The following is a 26704-nucleotide window of genomic DNA, read 5'->3' on the forward strand; positions in this document are numbered from 1 at the left end:
AAACTATACATGAGAATGAAAGTGATCACGAATCTTCTCTTATCACTAGTTAAGCTGAATATAGTTCGTCCATGCTGATTTTGGCTCATCAGTTCATTTCTTTGATGTTGTAGAATGTTCATGAGCTTCATCTGATGAATCAATTATTTACAAATTTTCACCTAAATAATTTTTTGTCATTAAACATATGACAAAAAGTCTAAACTACTTTTTGCAGTTTTCCATTGTTAAACTTCCATTTATGTAACATGGACTCGATTGTTAAAAACAAGTCTGAAATGTATCTGTGCAACACCAGAGAAATTTTGGACAGCTGAAGTCTTCTTTGTAATGTTGAATGTAGCAATTTCCAAATGCTGAAAATCAAGAAGAACAGGAAAATGGGTGCCAGTGATAGGCAGGACTGATTGATTTCATTACACGCTGCTAAGACTGCATAAACACTTGTGTGTAGAAGCTAGATATACAGTAGTAAATAAATGGGAGTTTTCTTTGGCCCGGAGGCCAGCTGGCGTGGCCTGGCATGGCTCAAACCCATGCGGCTTAATTTTCTCCATCCCCCAGAAGAGTAGCTACATCCCCTGCTGCTTATTGGCAATGGTCCCCGGTTCTACAGCAACCCCTGAACTGTGCCCAAACCTTGTCAGGGAAAAACAAGACACTTGGCACAGGTCAAAACTGTGCCACGCGCCGAGCCAGCAGTTCCCCAGCGTGGGTGATGGCTGGCCAGAGAGCAGGCGTCTCTCCTGGTCCTCCTCCACTTCCCAGAGCCGGCTGCAGTCCTACGTGCCCAGCCTCATGTTCAGCTGCTCACGCACGCTTGTATTGATTGAAAAACTATAAAAGAATAAATAATTTGCTCTCTTTTTTTTTGAAGCTGGGACAACTTTAGAGGTATTCCTGACATGAAGTAATAGGCAGTGGCTGGAAAGACTGGGGTACTGGCGAGAGCAAGCGAAGTGTATAAATGATGCAAGAGATGCTTTGCTTAGGATATATAAATAGAAGGAGAAATGCAATGAAAAACACATAAAAGCAAAAAATCTGGACCTAGTTTCTCTATTCCTAAATTGTCTCTTCAAGGAGAAAATGTTCCCAGGAATGTTAATACTTTGTCTCAGATCTGCTTGAAAATACTTAGCGGGTCTGATTAGAGTGAAAGATAAATTTAGTTATCCCCATAGCTGGTTTGATCTCACTTGCATTTTTTGATTGGTTAATTGTAATTGCCATTTTTATTTTATTGTATCTCTAATTGGTGCAAAGTTTCCTTTAATTTAGTGGCATCTAACTTACCTTGCAATGTGTTTTGGTTCTAAGCAATTTCAGTCTTAAGCATACTTAATTCCCTTCTGAGATCCTCCATCACTAACAACACAAGATCAAATAACCAACTAATTAAAATTTATGTCCATCTTCTATTGAAGTCATCATTCATATCCCCTTGAGTAGGTGATTTCTGACTGTGTGATCCCACAGGAATATTTTTATGTCTACAGTAATATGTGAGTGTAGAAATGTGGAGTTTATTCTGTTTCATTCCTGTGTAAATGGAAAAGGTTTCAATTAAAGGGTTAGTATTATTTTTCTTTTCTCTTTTTTTTTTTTTTTTCAGTTTTCAGATATACTGTGCAAAGACTTAGCTAAATTTGCCTTGCTGCAAGGAAACAGTATAAAGTTCTAAGTATATAATTTTCTCACTAAAAATGTACATGAGATGAAATAAACTTCATCTTTCAAGAGCCACCTTTTTTCTGTTATTTCCTTGTAGGCAAAACTGTTTCACTGGAGATAGGGATGCAAACCCTTTCTGAGCAGTCAGTATCCATCTGACCATGTCGTTTGGGGTGTTGGGTGGTTGGTCCTCTCTTCTGTGGGTGAAAAATGGCCTTAGCTTATACTTAACAACAACCTTACCTCCCCAGATATGTCTATATTTACAAATGAAGGAGAGCTGGCTCAGACTAGACCAGTGATTCCCCATCATCCATGCTGTTTCATTGCACACGGACACTCCACTAGATACTTCCTAGTCCCCGTCAGGGGATGGGATGTGCCTGTGGACATTCCCAAGAGACAGTCCAAGACAGATTGCAAACTTTCTGGTTCCACAGTACTACATCGCTACCTCAGAAGGATTTGTACCCTCAAATGCATACTCACATGCCGTTGCCCAATTCAGACAACTCTTACCAAAGAATTCATGCTGTGAAAACAACACCCTGATGGGCAGCAACACAGCCCTCACATGATTGCCAAACTACGGAACTACAGAAAGACACACAGAGGATGATCACTATGTCCTAAGGCCCCCATTGGCAGCACCATACTGTCCAGAAGAAACCCAGGACCAAGTGCTGTGCAACATGGATTTGACCAGGTCATGTCATTTGTCTTCAGGCCTGTTTTATTTATCATGAATTGCAACACTTCTTTAGCAACCCAGATACAACCAGACAACCTTTATGAACTCTGCTTTCCATAGAATGGCAAGGAGGAGGAACGGTCTTTCCTCTCTGTGGTGCACCCACCAAGTCCTTGCTTCTCCTTTCGCCCAGGTAGAGGAAGCCATCTGAGAACAGCTCTACAAATGCACAGACCTCTGAACTGACCTCTAAATGGAAAACCACAGTGCTGCAGAGGTGCCTCCTGTCAGCAAGAAATGCTGATTACTGTGGAAGAAATTAGAAAAGGACTTGGACCAAAGGGACTGTTTAAGAAAACAGTTGCGCATGCAAAATTGGTTAAGATACAGCAAAAAATACAGTGGCTTCTTAATAATCTGGGTCCTCAACAGTTTTTTTGAGCTAAAATTAAAAGTCTGATGATGGTTTCAGCACTATTATTTATGCCACTCTGTGGTTTATTTACTTTTATTTAGATGCTTTCAATTATTTTTATGCTGTGTTTCTACTGAGTCAGATCCATCCAGTTGGTGTGAAGTCTTTCCAACCAGGACAATTCCCAAGTACACAGTGTTCTTAATCCCAACAAAATAATAAAAAGTTACTATGGGACTGTGTAGCTCCTGGAGAAATTTTGCACTGCTGGTTAGTGGTGCTCATGATAGCTAGATAGTATCAAGTTCTGATTTGTAGTCTTCATAGGTATGTCTCTCACTGATCATCCACTATACGCTGCTGAGATCAGAAATCTAGGAGAGGTTTGTGTCTTCAAGCTATGCAGTACATGTGGGAAAGCCAAGCACAGCACCTCTCCTCAGTCCACATGGAGAAGATGGTATCCTAAGATAAAGGTCCAAAATCACAGAATCACAGAATCATAGAATGGTTTGGGTTGGAAGGTACTCATCTAATTCCAAACCCCCTACCATGGACAAGGACACCTTCCACTAGGCCAGGTTACTCAAAGCCCCATCCAACCTGGCCTTGAACACTTGCAGGGATGGGTCAAATGCTTCGCACAAGTCCAGGTAGATGATGTCAGTTGCTCTTCCCTTACCCACCAACACTGTAACACTGTTGTAGAAGGTCACCAAATTTGTTTGACACAATTTGCCTTTAGTGAAGCCATGTTTATTGTCACCAATCACCTCCTTGTTTTCCATGTGCCTTAGTATAGTTTCCAGAAAGATCTGCTCCCAATAAATTACTTCATTCTGGAAATGGGAGAAAATCATGTTGCCTACCATCTAGATACTGAAGTTAGGTGAGACGAATCTGACCCTTAATACCTTGCCTGCACATTGTACCAAGACGTGTTTACCTGGATCGTTGCAGATAAGTGTAAGCTCTGCTGTTGGTGCTCTGCACTGGTTTTCTCCTGCTGACGTCTTTGCATTAACACAGGTCTGTGCACAGGGCAGATACACCCAGAGGAGTGGTTCAGAGACAGGACACCAGCGTAGCAGAGCACCCATAGAGCTTTCAGATCTCAGGGGCAAGGAGGTTGCACACCTCCACATCTGCCTGCAGACATGTGATGTAGCCTCTGGTGGGGGCTAGGAAGAAGGGGTGGTGGGCTTGGCTGCTTGGAGAGTAATGTTGCACCCCATGTCCAAATGAGGGGTACTGAACATCCCTAAAGTCCTTCCTTCTCAGATGAATCCATGCCTGCACACTGGGAAAACCCTCAAAGCTGAAATGGAGATAGGGGTGGCATTGCCAGATGTCTTGAATCAGAGCAGTGGAGAAATAAAATCCTGTGCTCTGGGGTCCCACTGCCACGTGCTGTTTTCCTCCATTGCCTTTGAAATAAGAGGTTAAATGTGCTTCAGCTCCTCATGGATCTGCTCCCCCTCACTTCTGTCTTTTGTGTCTCAGTCTGGACCAGTGCTCAGATTCCCTGGTGCAGCAGAGAAGGACATAACCAGAGAGTGTGTAAGAAGAGACACTGGTGGAGGGCTCGTCTCCATCACTGGCAGAGTTGGTCTGTTGTGAGGGAGTTGCACAGGGCTTGAAGCTCCTCTGATCCATAGGCTTTAGATGCAGGAATTTCCAGCATCAACGGCAGACAAAAAGCTGTGAGGGTCCTGGTCTGTGAGCAGTCTAGAAGAAATAACATATGGGTGTTCACTAGTCATCTCCTTCCCGAGCATGCCAGTTTTGTTCAGAAATTACCATGGGATTGATGGAATTTATGTAGGAGGATATGATTGAACACTTCTAACGCAAGAGAGAGGACGAGAAATACCACGTAGTGGTCCTAGGGACGTATTTTTCCTCTGGCCTCCTGTGTGGGGCCATAATTAGAGATCTGATTTACTATTATTGCATGATTTATTTCCTTTAGTTCTTGCTTCCACCAAGTCTAATAGATTTCTCATGTTATTAGATAGCCTTCTCTGTGAGCTGTTGTACAGATAATGGTTTCATGCCCCAGACCCAGAGCTTTAATTTTCACAAGTGCACTTAAAACACCCAATCAGGCAATCAGTTATTAGTCAAGTTATTAGCCACAATTATGTCACCATTAAACAGTTTGGTCACTTTCTTAGCTACAAGAGCAATAGGCTGAGTGTTCTCCTGGTCTCCTGACTGTGGAACGAGCCTGATGATCCCTTCATCATCGCATCAGAAGGGGCTCACGGCAAGTAAAATGTCTAAGGTTCAAGTTCAGCACATTGTAGAGTTCAACAGAATTAAACCAGATGCTTTGATAAGTAGAAATGTATTTAAATGCTTGTCTCAATTTAAGGAAAAGCATGAGTTTTCTATGGTATTTTGGCCAGTGAGTATGTGGATCCAGTTCTTCAACCAAAGCAGGTCCCCAGAAAAGCCACTCACAGCTATTGGTGTGGACTTTTCCATTTTGAAATTGTATATCAAGATACCTGAGCTTTGGGAGTCTGGTCATATCAGAGCCAGAGTCCACTGTGAAGTGAAGGGCATCTGATGCGTAATGGATGTCGTTCAGCAGTGGAGCGAATCAGGCTCTTAAGCTTTTACTGCATCCCACAACGTGAAAGTGGAGAAGTCTGAGTTTTATTTAGCTCCATAAAATATTTAACCTCAACAGTGATGGAGTTGATAAAAATCTGTATTTTGTAAAAAGCTTTTGTTTCAATGCTATCCTTTTTATGATTAGCCTGTACACTCTCAGAAAAAAAGCAATATCTATTATTACCAGCGAATGATCCAATAAGTGTCTTGGGTATTTCTGCCAAACTTCTGTGCAGGTTCCTAATGAGAGAGATATTAAGTTAAAATCAATGTGGGAGTAGTTCTTGTAGACCAGGGGAAAGTGTGTCATTATTTTTGCTGGCCAAATATAGTATCATCATCCATTAACTCCCTAGCTGAAAAATATCCTGTATCTCACTGGGATGCTGATCAAGTCATGTTCTGGTATATAATTTCTCTTAAGACATGCCTAGAATGTATTTTAGCAGGAAAATTTATGGCAGGAGAATCTCAAAGCACTGAGAAATTTTGTGGTGTTAAATTTTACCTGTATCCTACAAATCTCTAAAAAGTAAAAAGGGAAAAAACAAGAATATCAAAACCCATTTGTTGTAGGCTACAGGTAGTGATTTTACCCAAACAGACCATTCTAAAAATATGAAACCTGAACTAACAAAGTTATTTGGAAAGGTAAATCCAAAGCTGCAAGAAACATACTGAGTGTGAAAGTACAAGAAACATATAGTTGCCACGAGGAAATTCAAGATCTAGTGTTCAAGTAAGGTCAAACTATGAAAAGACAATACAATCCATGATGCATGTATTCCTTTAAGTATCTGATCTTCTAAATAGAGCTAGATAATTTTTGTCTGAATATTTTGTACCCTCAAAATATAGTTTCGGTTTGTCTGAAATTACTAATGGATTTGGGTTAAACAAAGTGAATAATTTTGACTGAAAAAATTCTTTCAAAAGCATATTTTACTTCTGTATTGAATAAAAATTCATTATGGGCACTACTTATACTCTGAAGGAAGATTTTAAATAGTTGCTCAAGAAAACTATGACAACAGAGCCCTTCCTCTCTTCTAGATTAATGTCACAGTCTTTGTTTTTATGCTTCTAGTTTGGCCATGTAACTGAACACACAGTTATTCACCCAGCTCTGTACTTGCTCACATTGATGTAGAAATGCTATTGAGAAATTAATTTCATTGACCATCTTTAAAACAAGATATATCTCAATCTAAAGCTTCTGCTCACTTCAGGTATAGGAGAAATAACTGAGAGAGTCAAAAAATTTCTAATCTTAAATCAGAGACAGAATATAAAATCTACCTTGTTTGGTATTTTCTGATATTGTGATCACCCATACTACGGCTTTCTCAGAGAAAACAGTAGAATGGGCTTTGATGACATTTCACTTAACATAAACAAAATGCAGCTATTTGGAAAGGCTGCGACAAGCTGTAAATGAAGTGTATCTGAAAGACATGGCTGTTGGGGGTGCATGGGAGCAGCTGTGGTCAACAGCAAAGCAGGAGACATGGGGCACCAGGCTCTGCCGGCAGGAGATGCCAAATCCCAGACCCTTCTCTCTGCCCTCACACAAGCTGCTTGGAGGAGTGTCCCTGGCAGCTACCTGCTGCCAGAGGGTCTGTCCTGGAGGGACCTCCCCACACGTCTGGCAGTGGCTGTGCCACCAGGTTTTGCATCAGCTCCTGAGGGCAGCTGCCAGCGAGGGCTTCCTGACCCGCCAGGGAAGGGGGCCTGGGTGTGCACAGGGCAGACCTTTTACTGTAAAGGCAATCCCCACTCTCATTAACCTCCTCGTTTGATAATGATCCACTAATAGAGAGAATTAAAGTTGGCAGCCTTTGCCTTGCAGCTGTTCTCCGCTCCCTCCCACTGAAGACAGCCCTTGGGGAGCTGGTTTGCCGTCATGCTCTTTCCCTTAGGCTTTGCCTCCTCCGTGCATCGCACTGTCTGCATGGCTGAGGCACCCAAATGGCTGCATTTATCTCTTTCGGTGCTGTTGGAAGTCAAGCAAGCATATTTTGAAGCTTGGAAGTCTCAGAGTTTCTGCCAGAAAATTAAGAGTCGTTTATGAACTTTACAGTGCAAGCCACAAGAATTACTTAAATTTCTGTTAAATCTTTGTCATATTTTTTTTTTTTCCTTAGCTGGTTACATGACTTTTGGAAAAGTCCTTTAAGTCATATTATAACATTATAAATCACCTGCCGAACAACTGGGATTCAAGGTGGTTGATTCCTCACAATTTCTGCAAGATCAAAGGTATGGCTGTCCTCCAAAAGCTGTGATGCTGCACATCAAAGTTCACAATGAAAACTATCTCTATTTTCCTCTTCAGCATTTGGATTTGACTTCATGACAATAACACTTCAACTGGCATGTTCAGCCTTCGTTTGTCAGAGGACATGGCTGTGCTCGTTAGCATGGCAAATGCAAAACTAAATGGAGCGACCCTGATTTCAAATCTTCTGTTCCTAGAATTTGTGAGTCTGTTTAAAAAAGCAAATGTCTTTAGCACTGCTATAAATATCCCTTTGGTAAATGCCCTGAGTATCTTTCAATCCATGCTGATCCTTGTAATCACAGCCGCATTGTTCTGGTCATGTCATTGAAAACGCTTTTGACAGAACAAATGATGATCACCTGTGCTAGAGTTTGTAAAAAGCCTAAGATCCAATCTGCTATTTCATCAAGAAAAAACAACATTCAGTTCATTTCTTTCTCTCTTTCATGTGCAATGCTTTTCACTGGGACACGCTGTTTTTTCACTAGCTTCTTTTTTTATTCTTTCTCTCCATGAGCCTCACAAAACAAATAACTGGTGGGAAGTTCATAAAGGAATTGCTTTTACTTGCTTCAGGTGCTGACGGCCTGGTGCGGCTTGCTATGTTGGGTTTTTTTTTTCTTAGAACAGGAAAAAAAAGTTTAGGGACTGGACTCTGCTTTGCATAAAAGCAAGAGTTCTGCAGATGTGCAATGGCTGATATTCCTGTACCTATCCTTGTACAACAGAACTAGACTTTAAAGTGTCTGAAGTTGGTATATTCAGAGAATATCAGTCATAAATACTTTTATGTCTGACTCATTTAAGCTAGAGTTGTAACTTTCACATTGCCATGTGCCTTTATATTATTGAAGTTTAAAGGAATTCCTTTCGAAGCCTAATGTTTGGCTCATGATGAAAGAAAATCAAACAGCTTATTCGGAGTTACGTTAAATAATTACAAGCGTAACCCTTTAAATGCTAGATATGCAAATAAAGTGTTATACGGTCACTTATACAGCAAAGACTTAAGGCCAAATTCCCCCTGTCTATTCCCCCTCCCCAATTCCATTCCTGTTGCTTCTTCTGAAGTTATCTGAAACCAAAATTACCCCTAGCAAAAATGGTTTTGTTAGATAAAATCCAACTTAATTCCTGAAAAAATGTTCATAGCAAAGGACTCAGTTCTGTACCCAAGATAATTGCTGACATCATTGGAAATTCAACTGAATTGAAGACTCACAGGCTTATTGCCCATTTTTCATGGTATTTGCTGTGACCCCCAGTACTGTGGACTTTTCCAGGTGGGAAAAGGTACATCCGAGTCATAAATATATCTACCTTGATAAATAGTCACAGACTCTGAAAGGCAATTGCTGCTGTTTGTCTCACTGAAATGGGCACACCAGGGGGGATTTCAGAAGGCGGCACGATGCTGAACCCAGACAAGGAGACCTGTATCTGTGCAAAATATGTATGAATTCAGTAACTACCCTCAACCTACGTTAGACCTTTCTTGTGTTAGCTGACCCAGAAATGCTGATGTTATTTCAAATTTTTGCATAGAAGAAGGAGCTAAAAACTTAAATCCTGCAAAGGATCTAGGCCTAGCTAAATCATCCAAGGTAATTCAGGAATTGCTTGGATTTATGCCCTCTGTTCCAACCCCTCTTAAGGTTAATATACAGGATTATCTATTTAGGATCTGTCATTTCACTCAAACCATTAGAAAAGAGAGATTCACACTACAGAGGGACACATTTTCAAAATATTATGAAGTCTCTTTTATGAGAACTTGTTTGTATGCTAACTTTTTATTAACTTAATTGGTGACCGCAACTAAAGAGAGTCAGAAAAAATTGCCTTTTTTCATGGGATGAATTACTTCAAGGAGAACACTGGGCTTCATTGTATTATAGCATTTTTGGCTTCCTCATTGCCCTGAACCAGGAGAATTTGTTGTCAAAATATGTGAGCAAATATCATACAGCCTGGGACAAGGAGCAAAATTTTCTCTAATCTCAGAGAAGATTAAATTTAAAATCTGGGCTAGCTATTATTCAGATCAGGTTTTGTTTGTTTGTTTGTTTATATCTTTTTTTTTTCTTTCTGTTTATTTGATCTAAAATCATCTCTCCTTACAAAGTGTTTTTTTTTTCTGGCAAAACTCCATCTCTTTTCGGTTTGGTTTGCTGGGGCTTGTGTTTATGTACCACAAAAAATGTCTGTATTTCTCCTATTTTTAAAACAGTTGGAAAAAGAATACAAAAGGTAGAGAGAACTGTATTTCTGAGCCTCAAACAAAACCGTAATGCTGTGAGAACTGGAAACGAACAAATGTATTTTTAGGTGCTTGTTACCAAGATGTTACTCTTTTGTTTAGATCACACAAATATGACCATTGCTTAACTTTGTCATTCACTTTCTAAATATTTTACAAAAGGGAATAAACCACATTCATTTTTGACAGAGTGCTGTTGCATGCAAGGGCACTCACGGTTTGTTTATAGCATACCAAAAGCATTCTGTTAATGAAACATTTCAAGGCTAATGAACCAAAACTTTGCACCAAACAGACAGCGGCTGCAAACGCTTTCTTGTCTGCGTTTGTCAGAGTTCACGTTTCAGCTGTGATCTCTGCTCCACCCACTCTGCGCCGCTGCAGATAAAACAACGTCTGGGATTGACAAGTCAAGTTTGCAAGATTAGCTTTCTATGAAAAAGCTGCAGCAAGTCATGCCATTAACTCTTTTGAGGCACATACACTCCTGCTTTTTTAGGCAAATCGGTTCCCACTGGAGGGACAAGCTGTTGTCCTGTTTCCCTGAAGTTTTAATGTCCTATCGATGAGCCTAGAATAAGGTCCAGAAGGAATAATGAGAAAGTACCATTTGCAAAGAGGGATTTTATGTATATGGTCTAGTGGTTCTGACTGTATAAAATCAATGGTTGGCTTTTGGGAGGATGGTTAGCTTGGCAATGCCGACACAATTTTGAGACTTTTCACTATGTTTTGAGGATTTGGGAGGGAATGCTTTATGGTGGCCATTTCCAAACTGAGTTATGAACAAAGCACTTCAAGGTCTTCATCCTGCAATCTATAACCAGCCAAGTAAACATCCATGGCAAAATCTTGATCCAAGGTTAAGTGGTAAAGGCACTACTCTGGAGATATATGTTCACTTCTGCTCTCTCTCTGATTTTCTTTGTGGCCTTGAGTAAAATACTCTTACAAGAATTTTTCTAGCCATGCATTTGCACAATATCTGGCAAAGACCTAAATCTGATCTGGGGGCCCCAAGCAGCACCCTGAGTGAGCAAACTATATCATTAATCTGGAACAAACCTCCATTCAGCCAAAGTAAGGTCTCAGCAAGTCACCTTGCAAACTCATGGAGTAAGAGAAAGATGTAAGCAGAGAATGGGTTGATGTGGAGAGAGATTATTCTAAATCTGTTCTGGTTCATGGTGAAGATAACCACAGAGCCATGGTTGTACCTAACTCTGTTAAACAGCAAAAAGTCCCCTGATGCTGTGAAAGTGCTGCCAACACAGGATTGGGTTGGGGTTGTTGCTGCTTTCCATCTCGGGTCATCATCCCTGCAGTGCTCCTCACATGGGCTGTCACCAGGAATCCAGTCCATCTTGTTTAGAAGGGAAGCTCCTTTGTATGTGAATCCAAAAACATATGTATTAACACAAATAGTTGTTTATTTTGATGGCTGTGGCATCAGTAACGTGATCTTGAGCAAATACTCCTGCAAGCTGTTGTTGAAATCTTAGTATCTCATTGCTTTCCCTGTTGTTCACACAAGTCAGTGGCCTGTCTGCTTCAGAAGAAGGTAGAGATATGCATCAGGCACTTTAAAAACTGCTTTTTGAACAGGGTCTTCTCTATCAATGGGCTTTCTTAGCAGCTTGCCACAGGACTGGAGGCAGAGCAAAAAGGCATCAGACAGTTTCTATCATGTAGAACAAATAGGATTTGGTACAAGGAAATTTGAGAGAAGAGCTAATCAAGAAGAAAGGCTTCTGGTGGATCCCAGTGACAAATAAGAGATTCACAGTCTTTATTTGGCATAGTGCCATTGCTCCATATTCAAAAAGGGTAATTCTGTGAGCACAGTTGCAGGTGAACACTCTGCATACCATCATACAACTGCAATTACAGTTATAACTCTGATGTAATCCTGTTTCTTGACCATTATGCTTCATTGTTCTAATAAAGTTACTTCTTGCACCAGAAAAAAAAATAATCTTCCCCAAATTAATAACGTCTTTGAAAACAACTGTGTATAGGCAATAGTTACTATTTTTTTAAGAACAGTCATTGTCTTTCAAACAGCTGGAAAGGTTATTCCTACTGGTTTTGAATCTGAGATAATCATCTTCACCAGCCACAATGAACAGGCCCTGTCTGGAAGCAGAGAGACAATATCTTTAGCCTACTTTTCTCCCAGGAACATGTTTGAGTGTGGTTTTTGGTTTGGTAGTGGAGTTCTCTGATGTGTATCAAATGAAAGACAGGAGTGTTTTTTTATCACCATCATTTGTAGATGTGGTCCAAGTTAGCACTGGGTAAACCTACAACCTGCAAAGCGAAATATGAATAAATTCACCTGCTTGCTCTGAACTCCTGTTATTCAGTAGCTCAAGTTTTTTTCCCAGAATTCTCACTCCATTAACATGTGAAGTACCTTTAGTGCATAGTATGTGCAGATGCAATTTAATAATGAATTTTTCTTTAACTGAAATCAAAGAAATCCCACCGTTGTGAAGTGGAATAGGTAGTCTTCATGTAGCAGGACTGTTATCATGTTGAACAGCAGGCAGCATCCTCAGCATGCAATAAAAAAAACCTCTTTAGATGATGTCCAAAGTGATCTTTTGAGTTGCTACTCCTAGGCTATATTCTTCAGGAATAAAAAAAATAAAAAGGTAGGAAATCAGTCAATGACTAGGAATTGGTGCTACAAAATGCTGTCCACCAGCCACCCTCCAATTCTTTGTCTCTCCCCCAAAGCCTCGCAGGAGATACTGCTGGCTTTTGCTAGAAATGACTGCCACTGCTACCGGGCTACCGCAGCAGAGACAAGCTCAGAGCAAGTCCTCTTAATAACTTATTGTGTTTGGAGAAAAGAGAGAAAGATTATGGTTTTTCTGTTTTAGTTCTTTGGTGGAACAAGTTATCTCTGAGTCTGGCAGGGCTCCTGGGTTTTTGGCATACTACTTTGCTTTATCTCATTATTGTTGCCATTCTTCTGTTTCAAACTTTGCACCAGCTGACAAACCCCCAAGCGAATATGAATGCAAACGACAAGGGCAATACTGAGGCGATGTCATCTCAACTTGTTTGACACAACCCTCTATATCTTGGATGAATTGGTAAGTTCTTCTTCAATACAGTCAAAGCTGATAGGTCCCTTAAGATAGAGATGAAGATATGAAATAAGTTATTTTATGTTTCTTCAAGAGAAATTTGCAGGAAGTACATAGATAGGACATATCTTGCAAGTGGATTAATTTTAGCAAAAATACAAGTCTGCATGTTGTGATGCTACAAAAGCAGCTTGAGGTTTTCTTCTATGGGAGCCCAGAAATTGAGACAGCATGATATAGCCAGTTGCTGTCTGGTCTTTCACTCTTCATGAGCTGAGCCTAAGACCTCCAGTTTCAAAAGTGAGTATTGATTTTGAGTATCCGACTTAAAACTCCTTAAAAGTAGCATGCTTTAAAAAGTAGCAGGCAGAAAGAGGGGGTCCCTCAATTTCTGTGAATCAGGCCTTTACTAAGTAGCTCACGCTGGTCACCCTGCAGTGCTTAGATCAGTTGAGCAACAGAAGATTTCCAAATGACTTTACTCATGAATGAAGGTAGATGGCACAATGTAAATGCACTACAAGGAATCACAAAGCACCTTTTACGTGTTCTATACATTTGTGCTTAATCCTGAGATCATGAGTACTTTCAAGCAGTACTAGTAGAAAAGTAGAATATCGATACAGCTGAGCATTTTACTATTAAATCTCTTCTCATTTTGCATGAAAAAGGTGAATAAGTGTGTTATATCATTTCCATCATTTCCTTGAGAGGCAAATAAAGTATGAAGGCAATATTTACAATATTTTTAACATAAATATTGCAAGAAACCCAAAAAGTGCATATTTTACATTTAAAAGAACTCTGCTTCATTAAATTGGTAAGTCAATTAACTGAGGAAAATGTAGCTGACATTTATTTGAAATGTGAAAGATATTTTACATATTTTAATTTTTTTATTATATTCTGCTGTGTAATAGGAGTCCATAATTATCTGTCAAAGCCACCAACTTACCCTTTTTTTTCAAAAGCTACTCCATAATAAAGTGCTACTGTCATAATAGCTATTCTACTTTTCTCTCTGAAGTTCTTTCCCACTTGGAAGAATAATAGGTATTGAATATAATTCTACAGAATCAGCTTCTGTAAGGCTAAAACAGGTGTTTTACTGGAAAAGAATAGTGTTTAAAAAGGATTAAAATTGAAACAGGAAGTATTTTGTGCCAAAAATATTGTGCTTAAGGTTGCTCATGATCTCAAAGTTGATGTTTCAGACAAAGGTTTACTTTCATTTGGGTGGAATGATTTCTGTATCTTATTATCCTTTCAAATACCTACATAGAAATGTTAGAAAGCCCAGCCAAATAGGTGGACACACCCTGTATTTTGGCAATTTTTTGAAAGTGACACCTGGACAAACATCTGGGCAGCCTAGTCTGTCAGCGGTAGTGAAAGTCAACCAGAAAGGTCAAAAATGCTGTAGACAATCGTAATACTTTGATTTAATAATATGTTTAGCTTAAAGTTGTGGGGAAGGCTGATTCAAAGAAATGCAGTGAAAGTGGGTGGGAATTTGATAAGGCGGTGAAATGAAGGAGGTTCTGTTTTAGTCTGGCATTGGCAGAATTTCAGTGTTGTCCCTCAGCTGCCCAGCCATGTCAACTCACCTCACCGGTATCCTGAGGGAAAGAATGCAGACCCTACAACGGGCAGGTAGGTGCACAGCTCTGGGGCTGTGTCCTGCCATCTTCTCCTTGATGGCTTTTAATATCTGGGGAGGCTTGTTTCGACAGGGAGCGAGAGATTCCTTCCTTTACCGAGGCTCCTCCATAACTGGAGAGAGACTGAGGAGCACAGAACATGCCTATATTGTCCTAGCTACCCAGTACCATCCTGTAGCTCTCAGTGCTCTCTAAAATCTCCATCATGGTTTATTCTGCCACACCAGGATTTTTTTTTTTCACCTGAAGTGCCACTTGACTGAGCCACGATGCTACATTTTACAAAGGGATGTCTATGAAGCAGCCACATGATTTACCTCTATTTTGTGTTCTGTTGCAAGCCTTTTGTTCTCTTTTAATTAGCAGATTGTTTTTTCACATTCTGGGTAATGGGGTGAAATGTGCGGTTTTGCACAAGAAATAGATTTTGTTTCTTTAATAAGAAATTTTACATTATTTCATCTCTGGCAAACCTGCTAACTGTGACGGTTGGTCTGCAATGAAGAAGACAGCCCAGGCCTGAGATCTGACCATGTTACACAGTTTTCATTGAACTTGATCATAAATTAAAACCCAAGGGGAAATGTAGCCAAAGAGGGATGCTCTTTGCGGAGTAAAATAGTAAAGCAGGCAAGAAATACTGTTTCTGAAAACTTAAGTTTTAGGATGGCTTTTACTCTGATCTACTCTTTTGACATTAGAGATGAGGTCAGCAACTTGGCCACCATGTTGTCACAGCTGGGCACAGTGTATTGGCAGAGCCACTTACATTGAATTCACTCCTGCTGGTACCCAACACACATGGCAGGTACTTTCCCCTACTCATGTTGCCAAGCACAGTACCCTACAAGTGGCCTGATCCCAGCAAAGCTTCACATGGGTAAGGCAGTACTAATCTTGCTCTTAATTGTTAGAGAAGTACTACGATGGAATGGCTCATGGAAGAGGAGGTTTCTGTAATCACAATGCCTATTTTTATAGGTGCCCTGTGACAGTTTACTGGCAAGAAAGGAAACCAGTTCATTTTTTGACAGGATGTGATATTATGACTCTGCCACATGTCCCAAGAGCTTGGCTCCTGCTTCCCAGCATCTCCAATGGTATGTTGCACTTTCCTTTGTAGGGTGACAACTGTGTTTCAAATACTTCCATCCCAGCTGTTAAATATATGAAGATTATGACTGTTTCACACCTGCCAAGCAAATGGACATTGCCCTTCTAAATGGACATCTAATTGGCGCACAGTTTCATTTGCATGCGTTTTCAGTTTTCAACAGGTGGCACTAAAGAGCCAATAAATGATTCTATTCCCAGACTCCAGCATGCAAACTCCTGGGCAGGCACTTTTATGTGTGTTTATCTATTTAAATATGGTATTATAATTCCAACATAATTAGTCATCTAATTGAATTGCATGACCACATCCATCCAAGACATTTGCATGTACAATTAATTAGGATTTATCTAAAAGCACTCTTTTTGTTCTCTGTTTCCTACAAGTTAAATTACTCATGGATGGATTAGGTGCCGATTTCATTTTGAAAGTGTTACAATACATATACTTTGAGAAAAATAAGTCTGCACAACTGGGAAGCAGAAGACAAGCAAAGAATTCTTTTTCCTTCTCCTTTCTATTTTTATAATGCTACCAAGGGCCAATGCTGTAGAGCATGGCCAACAAGGGCCAGACTTCCTGTAATCTTAGAGAGGTAAAAGTCTGTAGTGTCTTCTTCAGACTCCATCATTTTAGCAGAAGCAGGATTTACAAAAGCAGAATGGCTTTATACATACTACTAGGTTTCAATCTTTCTCCAGAGCAATTTTTACTTAAACTTACAGATTCCTGGTGGTTGCAATGCATTTGTCAACTTGCATTCTTGAAAAATAATGGACAGGAAAAGAAACTGTTCAAGAACTCCTTGGGAAACTGCCTTGTTTTCATCTAAAACATTTCCCTCCATCTCAGTTGTAGGAGCAAATGGAGACTCACCTTGAGATGTGTTGTGCTACACCAAATGGGAACTGAAATACTATGAATGGCCCAGAAATAGAAAATTAGCTTTGAGGAGGTGTCCAAACTCATGATGGATCAAAATACCTCAGAAACAGGAAGGACAATATGCCTGTGGTTTCTTAATTGCTTGACAAAGCTCTTTTTCTTCACAATGTATGTGCTTGCTTCAATATTGGCTGCTACCAGAGAGTGAAGATCTTTTTTCACTCTTTCTTTTGTCATCCAGTTGCAACCAGTGCAAGAGGTACCCAACCACTTCCAGAAGAATAAGCACGATTAAAGAAAAGCTTTGAACACCCAGCTGAGATATATGTGAAGAATTATAAATACAACTGTGCAAAACCAAACAAACACAGACATCTAGTTTTGCAGGAGAGTGTGTTACAACTAAAATAAATTGTATTTCAGTCATGGAGCTTTGGGTCCTGAATAATGTGTAGAGAGCAGGGAAAATGGTACCAAGATAAACTAGTGTTTAGAAATAATTTCACAAGTAAGGTAAAACACACTAACGTGGCAACACCAGAGTGTAAAAGGGAGGAGCAGGCCAACATTCCCCATTTCTGTGTAGCTTTTGAAGTAACCTTTGCTTTGCAGGTCTTTCTTTCAAACAAATTATCTCTTGTACCTCCTATATGAGCCCTTTTAGCCCAGCGCTTCTCAGAGGTGTTTTGTTTTATGAATGGCTTCTGATGGGGGAAGTAGGTTTAAAATTGTTCCTCCCTGAGATGTCTCTCCTCTTTTTTCTTCTGCTTCCAAATTGCTTTTTTCTTCCTTTTCTTCCTCCTTTTTTTTTTTTTGTGTGTGTGAGTGTCTGGTGGGTGTGGGGTGGGTGGATTTTAATTGATGTTTTATTCTTTTAGAAAAGCTCACCCTATACTTCCAGAGGAGTAAACAGTGAGTCCCCAAGGGGTATGCTGGCTGCTGATCATGTCTTTAGCAAGTATTTCTGATCTGGGTGTTTCTCTCAATGTTACTGTTTTTAGCATCCTATTAGAGTTACGCCAGATGGATTTTCTGCTGGCAGAAGTACCCACTGTTTGACTGAAATAGATTTTTTTTGCATCTCAGAAAGTTAGTGGAAGGAGGTTTCTTCTTATAGTTTATAAGGTATCAGTAAGTACTGTCCATCTCAACCTTTCATTAAATAACCCATTGCTAATTGCAATGGGCTTAGCCTCAGCCTTATCCTTACTTTTATGTTTAAGTGCTTTGTTGAACAGAATGCAAGCAGACTCAATTCTTTGCTGAATTGCAGATGAAAGAACTACACCAGACACAAATATGTGTGTGCACGTGAGCATGTGTGTGTGTATTTAAGCTGTGACAACTGATGGACAGTACTATGTCTGACAGATACATACTTGAAAGATGATTACAGCTAGACCAGAATTAGAAGAAATATTTGAGAGGATGGAACAAAATGAAAAGAAAAAAGACTAGAAGGAAATTAATCTTCCTTAATGTCTAGGTCATTTAAAATTCAACAGGGAGGAGTTTTGTAATGTAGCGTAAGGCACAATTTTCCAGTGGCCCAGGAGCAGTCTCTCAACAACGTGCTCTTTTTCTGCTTTGTAAAACCACCTGAACAATGCACTGTCCTCCCATCTACTGAAACTCTGCTGTTTCCCATTCTACTTTGTGGGATAAAACCATCCTTTGCAGATACATGTGCCTTTTTATTTTTCTGCAAAATAATACTTTTTTACATTGTTGTGTATAAAGGCTGAAAGCTTCATGACCTCAGTGAAAATGCTTGCTTATGACTTTAGAGATTGTACTCTCCCAATAGCCCATTCATGTCCAATGGTGACAGATGTAGCAGTGCTGATGATGCGTAATATACTGTATGTGGCTTTAGACCCTCCATAAAAACACGAAAAGTCCAGAATCACATGCCTGTTTCAACAACTTGCCAAAGTTTTGGCTGAAACAGTGGACCATAATTCAAGGATCTGATAAATGTTTGTAAGAGTCTAACAAGCACAAATTCAAAAAACTCTGCCTATAAACTTTTAAAAAAAAGATAGAAAAACTATAGTACTGAGCTTAAATTTTGGAACTAATTGACTCCTATCTGAAAGTTCAGGGTGTAACATTTAAAGTTGCCTGAAAAAAAAATGAAGAGGTTTTACTTTGGCAACAATTTGTTATCTGCAATTTGAAAGGCAAGTAAGGCAATAATTCTTCAGGTGTTGACTGGCAAGAGGTCAGATTGCTGGAAACAGAAGGATACTGAAAACCAGATGAGAAGAAGGGGAAGTCAGTAGTGTCTTTACTAAAACCTAATTAGGAAATAGCATCGTGTCCTCTGCTCTGGAAAGAGCAGAAACTATCAGTGAAATATCAGCAAACAGTTAGGCATCTTCAAAGATATTAATTAAGTAAAATTTGGAAAGTGCTTTGAAGATGAAAAATGGTAGGGAGTGCTAAGTATCACTATTAGCAGGACCAATGTGTCAACTGATGTTGTCTGTCTGCATAGTATTGGGTGAACACTTGGGTAATTAAGGTCAAATGAATAGCCTCGCCTGGTCAACTTATTGGATAAAATGTGTCTTGTTGCTGGCTGAAGGAAGACGTGGACTAACAGACCTGGAAAGTGAACGTCTACGCCAAACATATTTCATTGCTTCAGGAGCCACCAGTAGCAATAGCTGTTTCCTATTTTTTAGGCCTGTCTTGTACTCTCTAGATACCAAGACAGTGAGCAGTTTTTCATAGCATTTAGCAGTTTCTAAACTTGTGATTATTACTTTGACGTCATACCTGCCTTCATGAAAGGCTTGCATGCCTTCTTGAACTGAGACAATACCTCATTCTGCAGATCTAATTTTTCCAGCTTACCAATATTTTAATACTAAAACATTTATGGAATTAATTTGGCAGAGGCTGAGGTAGTGAAGGATTGCTACTGCTGACCAAGAGGTACGATTCAAATCTCTATCTACAGTCTGCAAGTGCACTTCAGCCCTTGCGTTATTCCTCTGGGAGCTCTTGTCATGGATTGACCCCAATTTGCTACAGCCTTTGCAATGTGAAAAAGAGGTTTGCCATAAGCTTTTGCTGTACTTTTGCTGTACCAAAATGGGCATTTGCATAAGTAATTGTTAATTTGCTAAGTTGCAACATTTATTTTGACTTATCTTAATGGAACCCCCAGAGAGTACAGCCCAATATGCACCACAGCTGCCCCATGAACACGCAGTCAAACTACTGGTGAGTGCAGCTGGGCAGGGGAGAAGCCCCCAGCACCCGTCTCAGCAACGGGCATGGGGTCTGCTGCCACATGGGCAGGAACTGAGGACCAGCACTCACAGCCCAAGAGATAAGGAGCATGATCATGCAGATATCCCAGTAGGAAGGCCCGGGTTTCTGAAATGCTTGGTTCTGCTGCAGAACCAAGTTTATAGGCAACTTAAACTGTCCTGTGTAACAGTTTGGAAAGCTGGAGGAGCACTTGTGCTTGAGCCTTTGGTCTCAGTTGGGAGAGAGTCAGTAACAGTAGATGGGAGGCTGCTGCCTGTGCTTGATACCACCTGCCTAAGACTTTCATTAGCTGAGAAGCTGTTGCAGGTACTGGTTTCTAGCTGCAGTTCTCTGCTTCCTTATGTACCTAGTGCCAGGACAGCGTGGACAACCTTTGCACAAGTTGGTGTGCTCAGTGTAACCACCTGCTTTGCTTGTGAGCAGACGTTTTGTCTTTGGGCTGCAGAATGGGACCTCCATTTCGTAAGTGAGCAGGTATAACAAAGCACCCCTTTCTGTTAAACATATTTTCTGTTTTATTTTTAAAATGGCAAAAATCTCCCTGACACATTTCACGTAGGAGAGCACCAGATGAGCATCACTGAGGTAGATTCAGGCAGAATGGTGTCACTCTCTGGCAATGAACAAAAAGCTAAACCAAGCCAGCTCTCAAATCTTGGGGTTTTTTTACCGAAATGCAAAGTCATCCAGTTAATACTGTAAAGGTGAACTGTGCATTCCTATGTTCTGTAAAAATTCAGAATTGCTGGATGCCATAAAGCTCAAGGGAAACAGGAATGGGGCAGGCCTGGCTGTGTTAGTTATGACAGTCTGCACACAAATAGCATGACAAGAACATCCCCAGTGGCCAATAATGCAAACTAAATTGCCTTGGAGTATAACTAGAAGGAGAACAGCTTTCCGTTTAGCATATCTTGCTGAAGCAATTCTTCAGAGCAAAGCAAATGCAGAGCACAAGACTATAAAGCTGCAAGTCCTTCACAGAGCCATAGCCTAAGACTTACAGAGAAAACTTGCGCATCCTGAAAGATGCAGCAGGAAAAACTGTTGAGAGCCTTGTCACTGTGTTTCTCGTCTCTTTGTTCTGCACCTGAAACAGATGCATGTCAGGATACTTTCCTGAAACAACACACAAGCAGACTTTAGATGCATACATTCAAAAAGCCATCACTGAGCACTGAAAGTTTTGGCTTTCAGTCAGCATCTGCATTTTGGATATCAGGATGCCTTTGTGAGGAATCTGTCTTCAGAGGAGCAGCTACCTCCAGCCTGACTGTCTGACGGGGACAGCTGTTAGGCATGCTCTGAGCACAGAGATGCTCTTGGATGCACAGCAGAGCACAGTCCTTATCTTTTCAATGCATAAACCTGCTTAGAGCGAAGGGTATACCTCTTTCTTCATACCCTGGAGGTTGTAGTGTATACAGACAAAGAATTTAAGATATAAACATTGAGTCCTGCTCAAAATGACTTCAAGAATCTTGATGACTCTTTAGGATTTTTTAGTTATGAGTGTTGGGCTTCTCTCCTCTCTACTAGAGCTAAAATAATCAGCATCTAGGGTGAAGAGGAGAAACCTATGGAGAATAAATAAGAATAATTAAACTAAATGACAGACAGAGCCACCCGCTATTAATATCTCCTACTTTCTGTGTCCCAATCTCACAGGGAGCTGTACCCAGCTACCCAAAGGATCAGTAGCTCATTTAGCATTTGTCATACCCCAAGGATGAGTCAGTCTATGATTTAACTAATCTGGCACAGGGCACTTTCTGCAATGCCAAGTTTGATCAGACTATTTCAGTGGTTCAGCATTACAGAAAAGAGACACTAAAGACTAAAAGTGATGTTGACTCAGCTATTTGGCTTCTGCCAGTGAACATTAGTGATTTTTTGAACTGCTTAGATTCCACTTCTAATGAAAATCCATTTAGACAAAGTAATTTACATGCATTGCTCATTTCCATATGAAGTTTGAAGCCTTTGCCACATTGTTACAAAGAGATGCAGTTCAGAATGCAGTCATTTCTCTCTGCCTTCATACCATACATGAATGATTTTGTCTCACATAATTGCTTGATATCAATACTCAGTAGATATGTTTTGACATGACAGAAGATAATGGGATTTCCCAGGGAGAGGGTGAAACAGAATATTTTAGTAGGAAGAAGAAGAGTTTTGCATTGGATTGATTAAAAATTTTAGCTGGTACATCAAAACCTTTCATCTGTGCAGCTAAATCAAAAATTGCCCAGTCATAGCTGGTAGCAAGTAACAGGCTAGTAGCTCCAAGACATTAAGGAAAAATTCCAGCTGTATTGAAGTCAGTGGTAAAACAAACATTGATTTGCATGAGGTGAGAATGTCATCCTGCAAAGCAGTAACGGCCAAACAAGCACTTCAGCACATACATGCAGATTTCACGGGCCACAGTGAAAGAAAACTTTAGGCATCCAGAATTGTCTGTAAAGGAATTTGGGCTGCAGGTATTCATGCTGTCATCTTAGTGCCTAAAGGTTCATCACCAGACACCGTCAGACTGGATCTTTACAAAAAAGTGAAGCAAAGTCTCCCCAGGACATAGTCCGAGCTGGATTTGGGCAGTGGGGAGCTCAGCCAGGTCCAGAGTTTTCCTCTGAGAGGATCAAATCCATCTGATCCCAATGAACATGCTGGCTTCTCACCCACCAGCTTGTATCAACAAGGCACTCTCTACCTCTCCTTTTGACCTTTTATCAGTGAAAGGAGTGCAAATTAAAGTATGTGTATATTGAGGGGAAGAGACGAGAAAAAAAGGGCAACTCTAATGCAGCGATTGGGAACCAAGCAGAGAGAGATCTTGGTTTGAATTCCTGGCCCCAGAGATTTTCCTGTATGTATTAGCTAGTATTGGCTGCTAGATAAACTACAGAATGGCTCTTATTTTGAGGATAAGAAATTGACATCCTGAAAAGTTACAAAAACTTATCTGAGATCCTACTTTAAGGTGGTAGCAAATTAATAAGATCTCCAGACTCAGTATTTCTCATTCACTGGCCCTAAGTCAAGTAATGTTACCAGTGTTCTGCTGGTTGTATGTTCAAAAGAGGCGTTGGCTAGAGAGACGTTGGAAGATGTTGGAAGAGCATCTTTCACTGCCTCTTACTTGTCTTTTCTTTAAGTAATTAGAGCCCTATATTTGTCCTGGCACTGCTTACAGAGCCTACATTTACAAAATGAAATTGTCTATGAGGCTATACTCTTTCAGCAAGCCATTTGAAGCTGCAGCTCTGAGACAGATAGATGCCTAATTTAGGATGGTGCTGAGCAGACCTAGGTGAGGTGTTGGGGTTTTTACTTTAGGGGCTTAAGGGGTTTGTCAAAAGATATATTTGCCCAAATACATAATTTTGTTCACTTGTGGGTATTTAGAAACTGAAAGTAAATACCTTTGGCATCTGAAAGAGAAAAGAAAGTAAAAATAGTATTACTTCTACTTACAACATACAGGGAGTTTGTACTGTCCTCATTGTGCAAGGTCAGTAGTTAGGTCTCACCTATGTCCAGAGCAGTTTCGATGACAGAATACCCCAAAATTTTCTCCCTTACTACCATGCTACACGTGAGTTTCGGGTAAGAAGGAGCAGCCCTTTCTATTTGCTCCTCCAGCCCAAGGTGTTCACTGGCTGCAGACTTGGAACATTTCTGGGTACGATTCACCTCACATACTAGGATGCATAAATATGAGTATATGTGTGTTCGTTCACTGAGTGAGCTGCCTGGGCTCCCACTGTAGTCAGTGAAAATCTAATGTAAGGTCTAGTCAATGCAGACTAGAGAGCCATTCAGCTCACCCTGAAGTAGTTCCCTACCTGGTCCTCCATTTCTCTGAGAATTTGGAGCCATAGCATTCGAAACTGGCTAGTTCTAATTATTCTCAAAAAAAAAAAAATATTCATTTTGGTGCCTAACAACCTGTAATTTTCCAGAACATCAACATACACAAAGAAAGTAATATTACAACTTTTGGTCTCAATTCAAGGTAGACAAACACCTTGAAATAATAAGAATTACTTCCAGAACAGCAACAACAAAATACCCAGCTGCTTTGCTTCTGAAGTCATCTGTGAGCTCTTCTTGGCAAATTTGTTGGCAGAAATGAGGGATACCAGCCCAGACAACCTTAAAACATCTTCTGTTGGTTTGCTGAAGGGGAGTGTAGGGTGTTTTGGAGGTATCTGATACATCTGTGGCTGAGGAAATATATGTTAAGTTTGACTGTGTCTGTATTAACCCACCTTGAATGTCAGTCTAAATTACATTACTCCATCAATTGGTGGAGTCCATTGTACAAGCTTCTGGCCACTAAGTAGGAGAAAATACATTCAAGATAAAGATGGTTAAGCTCCTGTGTGAAGTTCCTCATGAGAATAAATGTGTACAGACTATATTCCATTTCATATAATTACCAATCATTTGAACTCTCAAGTGCCCAGTCCTCTTTTGCCTGCTTCAGTCTAAATTTAGCTTTAAAAACCCACAAAACAACAAAACCGAAAAAATCCTTCCTTAATTTGTCCAAAATGTTTGGTCTCGACTTTAATTGCTTTTAAATCCTGTCAATTAAAGTTTATAATGGAGAAAACCTGTTAATAGTGAAATGAATCCCCTTGCGTTCCCAAAGTGTGCAGTAAGTCTTCTCACCCAATTGTAATAAAATTTGTTGTGGCATAGTTTTTGGGATCAATACAGCAGACCACTGTCAATCAAAGAATTTTCTACTTACTTAAAAGTTAACAGACTTTTAGCGTCTTTGTGCTGAACTGAGGACAGTCTGAGCTACCACAGAAGATTAAATCTTTAATTTTACATTACTTCAGCCATCTCTATAGAACAAAGTGGGCTTTACCTGTTGAATATGAGGCTTATGTGAGCTGAAGTGCTCTTGAGACATTAAGAGGCAGTCTTGAATCTCTCTGAGATTTAAGCTGAGGGGAATTCTAAAGGGATTACTGCAGCATTTTACATAAAACGAGAAATAAAAACAGACTTGAGCAATGCATGATCATAAACGCATTCCTGCTGTGATCAAGAGTCCTGTTCCCATTGCTGTTCTAAGACTAAAGCAGGAAGAACTGTCAAAGGGCAACCATACTTGTAAGGATTTGTACAAGTCCAATTTATAATGAAATTAAGGGGCTGAGTAGTTCTGAAAGATTTGTTAAAAAAGGAGATACTTCTCATAGTCTCTCTGGCCCAGAGGTGAGAAATGCAAGCACTATTGGAATACTGTTTTGTAGAGAAGGCATGCTACTTTCCAAGAACAGACATGGCTAACAACTCATACACAAGTTAGTAATTTTAGCAAAAACAATCACAAAGATTTTTAACTATTGATTACCTTTTTCCGAAGAAAATCAGGGCAAATGAACTATAAAGAAATATCTCAGAAATAAAATAAATTCTGAGTGACCTGTGTTTACCCTTGCATGTGTAGTATTTGAGAAAATAAGTAATAAACAATGTGTTTTTGCCAGCTGTGATTCACCTTTACACTCTAAAGCTCCCTTTAGTGCAAGAACAGTATAAAAAGACCTCAGTATGAAATGTGATTGGTCTCTGTATTGTCTGTAATGAGAGAGGTCTGCATGCATTTGTGTGCACATACAAATTCCCAGGAAGTGAAAGCAGGGATGTTCCCTGTACGGAAGATGCCTTGGCAGGTACCAGGTCCTCCTGGTCCTCAGGCACAGTGGAAAACACAATCTGCCAGTCTAGGGCAGGGATGACCAAATTTCCCAACACTCTGAGCCACAGATCTCAACCGTCACACAACCCAAAGTCACAACAACAAATCACCTACATATCTTGGAGTGCAAAGAGAGAGATTCAGAGCAATCCCTTGGTCCAAAAGAACAGCTTCTCTGGGTCTTTCATTGCTTTCCTGAAAAATGGAGTTGGGTTGAGTATACCATGGATCCCAGGAGAACCAGTCATGTGCTATATCAGCAGCACCTGATAGCACTTGTATGTAACCCCCCAGCCAAGGATCCGCTAGACCAGCAGCCCCCACCTCATCACCAGACCGTTGTCCTTAGGCAGAACGCAGCAGAGTCCATCATCTGGTCTTCCCTATCATTCCTAATCACAATGTTAAGCAAAGTGTTGAGTGCATTGAAAGACAAGCAAGGCCAAGGTCCACTCTTTCTTGGTCTTTTTGACCATCCTGCACACCACAGCAGCTACACAGAGCTGCATTTCTCCACTGGCCTGTTCTCTGTGATATCCATAATTCAGTTCAGGTGTGGAAAAAGTTACTTTTGCCCATTTTTTTTTCTCTTGGACAAGCATTGAGGTGCTTGGTGATGATCCTGTGTTTTTTCAGTTCTCAAGGTCTCAGTTCCAGGTCTCAAGAAAATCATTTAAACCTTTGTCCATTAGCAATGGCTGTAGGTCTAGCCCCTCCTATGGGCTGCAGCACCAAGCCATAGCTTTATTAATTGTTTCACAGCTGGTAAGCAGTAAAGCATGAAGTCTCTACTGAGAAACAAGTATAAATATCAAATTGTCTCTTTGGTTATGCCAGCATGATGAGTAAAACTTTCCTGCTATCTATTAGAAACTCCATTAAAAACAAAAAATAGCTTAAATTTGTGGAGAAGAGAAATATATGAAATTCAGTTTACAAAATTGGTCTGGATGGAAGTTAAATTTGTCCATTGCTAGATACTGTGATTAC

Source organism: Calidris pugnax, unplaced genomic scaffold (assembly GCF_001431845.1).
Source record: "Calidris pugnax isolate Ruff unplaced genomic scaffold, ASM143184v1 scaffold54, whole genome shotgun sequence".
Lineage (NCBI taxonomy): Eukaryota > Metazoa > Chordata > Aves > Charadriiformes > Scolopacidae > Calidris > Calidris pugnax.